General features: G+C 35.7%; 1 protein-coding gene and 2 non-coding genes across 3 annotated transcripts in view; 1 reads left to right on the top strand and 2 right to left on the bottom strand.

The window, feature by feature from the left end:
• The window catches only part of LOC111059748 (inverted formin-2-like), a 63,482-nt gene that overhangs the window by 2,339 nt on the left and 55,143 nt on the right, over window positions 1-6,000 (bottom strand). The gene's annotated exons all lie outside the window — the stretch shown is intronic.
• LOC120352124 lies at window positions 4,410-4,528 on the top strand. The gene has a single exon (XR_005571722.1). It is a non-coding gene; the product is annotated as a 5S ribosomal RNA (ribosomal RNA).
• Window positions 5,464-5,656, bottom strand: LOC120352109. Its single transcript, XR_005571711.1, has one exon. It is a non-coding gene; the product is annotated as a U2 spliceosomal RNA (small nuclear RNA).

Here is a 6,000-nt window from a genome sequence, read left to right as displayed (position 1 = left end):
TTGTAGAACAGGAAGCCGTGCAGTCACTGTAATTCATGTCATCATTCGCTCCTCCATTTAGAGCCGAGATAGCCGCCTGTTGAAAACACCAACACATTGGCTGGTAATAAACAAATGAGCAGGGTAGATGGGCACGACGTCGCTGATTAAAGCCATCAAACATTTGTTACTGACTCAACTAAGAAAGTATTTTAGAATGTAAATAGTTCTTTAATATTGTTACCAACTGTTGAATTGGGAGTTCGAGGTAATCAAGGCAATTATCACAAGGTCAAAGTATTATTAGATAGTGCAAGCACCGAGTCATTTATTACAAGGCAATGCATGAAAAAAATGGGTTTAGTGCTACAGAAAACACACAGTTTGTCAATCTATGGATTATCTGATACTAAACTGGAAGTGACAGATGAAATTGCTAATGTGAATTTGAAACACCGCTCTCCTTCATTAAAAATTACCGCGTCGGGAGTCAACAAAATAGCAGCTACAAATCAGATAAAAAATTCGTACTGGGCACATATTGAAGGACTGGAGCTAGCAGATTAGGATTTTTCCTTTCAGAGGAGGTTGCTATTTTATTGGGTGCTGAATACTTCCCCTTCATTCTGACTGGAAGAACGGTGATTGGTCCAGCGGGTACACCATCTGCCCTAGAAACTGTATGTGGCTACTGCCTGATGGGTAAGGTATCAGAGGAGAGTTCTACTATCTCAAATAATCTGTGCATGTATTCCAATGCTAATTTAGAAGAGTTGATGAAGCGATTTGGGTCGTGGAAGAGTCACCTAGGACAAAAAAATTATTGGAAAGTGAAATGGATTGTGAGGAGATATACAAATCAACTGTTTGTCGTTTGAATACTGTAGATACATTTTAGAATTACCACCAAGGAAACAATACGAGTGAGATATGGGATATCTTGAGGTAAAACTAATGTCAGAGAAAGTTTCCATGATTCGAGAAGAAGAATTGGGAGATAATTTAGAAGAAGTTCCAGGTAAACAAGGTATAGCCTTCAACAGTTATTTACCGATCAATGGTAATTTAGGGAAGAGTTAAAATGATTCAAGTCCACATAAATCAAACCAATGGAAAGACCCATACCGAAAAGGAAATTGGAGAAGATGTTTTTGAAAGGGAGAAACGAAATTTGGAAGAGTTAGATAATAGTAGTTATATAAAGATAATAGTAGATAATAGTAGATAGATAGTAGTTAGATAATAGTAGTTAGTATAGACAGGATAATGTTGAAATAAAATGGACAAAATCCAAAAAGGGAGAAGAAATGAAAGAGTATACTCTAACACCTATGTCGTATGGTGTATAATCATCGCCATTTCTTGCCATTTGTACTACACATCAGTTTATTGGAGATGAAGAAAAAATGTTCCCTGCGGCTTCTGAAGCCTTACAGTTTTCTACTTACATGGATGATATAGTTACATCAGTCTCATCAATGGAAGCAACCAAGCAACTGCAGCTTACTGAATTGTTAAGCAAAGGGAAATTTAATTGCTAAAGTGGCCAGCAATCATTGTACCATTCTATCAAATCTCCCTCCAGAGCATTGCTCTATTGATGCAAAAGATTTCACCTTGGAGTCTGATAAAACCATTAAAATTCTTGGCTTCCAATCGAATCCAATTGGTTACTACCTCTTCTACAGGGTGAAGGTTCCATCCAGTCTAGCTACAAAACGAAATGTTTTATCAACTTTAGCACAAATTTTTGATCCATTAGGATATTTGACACCTTTCATGCTTATCTTCAAGAGTATAATTCAATGTCTATGGAAATCGGGATGTGACTGGGATGATATAGCATCCGTGGAGGTAGTGAAGAATGGGAGCTTTGTGTGTTGTCCTAGTAGCTAGATTATTACATGAAGTTCAAGAAGCTTTCAAAATTATAAACATAGATTATATTGCAGCTTGGACTTATTCAACTGTGGCAGTGAGTTGGATTCGGTCTTCACCTCATCGTTGGGCTAGTTTGTGGCAAATCGTGTAAGTCATACAGGAGCACCTGTCTACAGAGCAATTCAGATATGTGTTCAACCGAATGTAATCCACTGATTGTGCTAGTCGAGGACTATTGCTCAATGAATTAATTGGTAATTCTCCATGGTGGAATGGTTCTGATTGGTTAGACAAACCACTGGAGTGCTGGCCACACCAAACCCACGGTAATGGTGATGAAAATTCCAAACAGATTGAATTGGAAGCAAGAAAAATTACTCTAGCAACACAGAGTAAAGACTCAGAGGATTCAAGTCAATCAGTGAACTTGAGAAATCGATGGAGTTTACTCAAAAGAATTGTATCCTCATTCTGGAAACGTTGGCAATTGGAGTATGTATCTAGTTTGCAAACCCGAACGAAATGGTACAGAAAACATAATAATGTTAACATTGGACGTATAGTTCTCTTAAAGGAAAGTAACCCACTCCCTCTTCACAGGAGACTTGGTCGAATAACGAAGATATTCCTTGAACAGGATGGAATTGTGAGAGTGGTGAAGGTACAGACTGCAAAAGGAAGTCTCACCAGTCTGTCAATAGGGTATGTCTCCACCCTATTGATGAAGATTAGGCCTTATTGAAGGAAACTTCAAAATATGAATTTGAAAAAAAATTCAACTTAATTCCAGACGAAATCCAACTCTGGAACAGAGTAGACATTACGAGTTTTACTGGTTTTTTTGGGCTCATCTTTGTGAGATTTAACACACTCCCACTGGTATTCTAGCACATCAGGTCTCTCTGGCCATTTCCATAGGCGACCACACTTAACCATTGATGAGATTGTTGCTGTAGCTTCAGTGAAATAAATTATTTTTCCAGGATAATAATCACTGTCATACTCAAAAATAATAACCTGCTCATCAATATTCTTTAGCAAAGGCTTCTGGTCAACTACTGGTGCAAAAAGTGGTCAACTACTGATTTAAAAAATTTTTGCATGGTCAACTACTGAACCAAAAACTCAATATTTTTGTAAGAGATTTAAAGTGTTTTTCATTGATTAAAATGAAATTCTTATATACATTATTTAATCTGGATATTCTAATGAGTTTCCTAAATTATTCAATAATTCTCCAAAAGTTAACATATACACTCAATAATTTAATGATATGCAGTCATGCTCTTAAGTGGTCAACTACAACTGGTGTCATTACCTACCAAAGAACAGAAAGATGATCATGATTCAAGATCATTTATTGTGATAATTTATATGATTCAAATTATCTAATTTAGCACCTAAAGTTACCAGCTGTATAATAAACAAATGTTCTTGAATATATTGATAATATGAAAAATTAGCATTAAAAAAGAGAAAAAAATATGAATTTGAAAAAAAATTCAACTTAATTCCAGACGAAATCCAACTCTGGAACAGAGTAGACATTACGAGTTTTACTGGGTTTTTTGGGCTCATCTTTGTGAGATTTAACACACTCCCACTGGTATTCTAGCACATCAGGTCTCTCTGGCCATTTCCATAGGCGACCACACTTAACCATTGATGAGATTGTTGCTGTAGCTTCAGTGAAATTAATTATTTTTCCAGGATAATAATCACTGTCATACTCAAAAATAATAACCTGCTCATCAATATTCTTTAGCAAAGGCTTCTGGTCAACTACTGGTGCAAAAAGTGGTCAACTACTGATTTGAAAAATTTTTGCATGGTCAACTACTGAACCAAAAACTCAATATTTTTGTAAGAGATTTAAAGTGTTTTTCATTGATTAAAATGAAATTCTTATATACATTATTTAATCTGGATATTCTAATGAGTTTCCTAAATTATTCAATAATTCTCCAAAAGTTAACATATACACTCAATAATTTAATGATATGCAGTCATGCTCTTAAGTGGTCAACTACAACTGGTGTCATTACCTACCAAAGAACAGAAAGATGATCATGATTCAAGATCATTTATTGTGATAATTTATATGATTCAAATTATTTAATTTAGCATCTAAAGTTACCAGCTGTATAATAAACACGTCACACTGTGATAAATTGTGTACTGGTATTAAAATGGTAGTTTTAATAAATATATGAGAAATAAATTATTTCAAGAAATAAATTACAGTGATTCTAAACTTATGCCAAGACCAAGAGGGTTGAGTAACATTAATAATTATCATTGTTATTGTATCCAGTATTATTGTCCTGTCACCAGCTGGCTCAGATCGTTGTTTATAAGTAGAAATTGAGATGCGCGTGAACACTAGCGTCAGGTGATAATTTATCATAATGGCAAGGAAAGTTGTGTGAGTGCGCCACACCAGATTTTTATTAATTTAAAAAGTAGCCCATGTGAATGAAGTGTTTTTATAGTATGCTAATTATAGGAATAATTTGAATTTATCCAAGTTTTTGAAAACCGAATCTCCCGTCAACGGCCATACCACGTTGAATACACCGGTTCTCGTCTGATCACCGAAGTTAAGCAACGTCGGGCGTGGTCAGTACTTGGATGGGTGACCGCTTGGGAACACCACGTGCTGTTGGCACTTTTTTATTGCATTCCCCAGAAAACTAAATATTTAGTCAACAGCTGACCTCAAACTGAAGGTTATGATTAAGGAATTATGATTTGAGAAATTAATATGTGTTTGTATGATTTATGTTTAAACAGCAATTTTGATCATTGAGGTAAAAAAATACACTAGACGCATGCACTACTATTTTTATAACATAAAAATATAAGTTACAAGCCCAACTATGATAGTGTATAAATGTTAGAACAAAAACATGATTGTTTAAATACATTTTACATGTACAAATATGTTATAAATAACGCTGTGGCTACAGTTACGGTAACCGTAACTCCATTCGCGTTCCGGTAAACATTTGCGCAGGTGCGGCTACCGCTATTTACATGTGCATTGTGGTGTTGATGGTTTTTGGTGACATGGTTATGATTTCTAAGTAACTAACTAAATTCATTATTAACTAACTTATTTCTAACTAACTTCATTGAAACGATAGGTTATCATAACCATGTCACCAAAAACCATCAACACCACAATGCACATGTAAATAGCGGTAGCCGCGCCTGCGCAAATGTTTACCGGAACGCGAATGGAGCTACGGTTACCGTAACTGTAGCCACAGCGTAAAAAATTCCCACACCCCTGAGGCCGTTATGCGATTTGAAGGGTGTGCACAATGCAAACAAGCTTCATCATTAATTTGAAGTACTGTAAGGGCAAAGCCACACGGAGCGTCTTTTCAGGCGTTTTCAGACAAGTCGGTAAGGCAGGAAGCTCTTCAATTGAATGATTGGGAATAGGCTGAAAATCACTAATCAGCCATAATAAGCCATAAATAGCCACTAAGCCACTAGATGTAAAAAATAAATGTACATCAAATTCATATGATAAGTTCATTATTTTCAAAATTTGATTTCAATTTAGAATTAGAAAATAGAATCTTAGGTTATAGAGATTGGTGGGCCGGTCCCGACTGTACTGCAATGCCAGGTCGACCCGTGATGGAGGTGGAGCAAGCCCCTAACACTCCATCTATTTCCAAAAATCAGTTTAATATACTGGCCACACAATGTGCGGCGTATCAGATATTAAGCTGATAAGAACAGATACTACACTTTGATCTTAGCCAACAGGCCGAGAAGCGATAACGTACATTTGAGAATCATGAGCTACTATATCAAACTTCACACAAAACTCTGGCGAGAGTTTACAAAATTCCTCAACTTTGATCATCCATTCCAGGATGGAATATTGTTATATTAGTGTGGGAATACTTACATATTTTTCAAAAATTGGAAAATCATCAACTTCATTGATTAGATCGAGCTTAATTGCAATATTACAATAGATAATCAGAATAATATATGACACTGGAATCTTTTGACTGAAATGCAAGCAACTGTTGTGCTAGTTCTTAAAATGCCTGCTAGAATGTGCTAGTATAGTCTCAGGAGCTGAACAGTTCATTCTTTCATACTACTATTATTGAT

Source organism: Nilaparvata lugens, chromosome 6, assembly GCF_014356525.2.
Source record: "Nilaparvata lugens isolate BPH chromosome 6, ASM1435652v1, whole genome shotgun sequence".
Taxonomy (NCBI): domain Eukaryota; kingdom Metazoa; phylum Arthropoda; class Insecta; order Hemiptera; family Delphacidae; genus Nilaparvata; species Nilaparvata lugens.
Note: the sequence above shows the minus strand (reverse complement) of the source record. Positions and strands in the feature narration are given on the sequence as shown.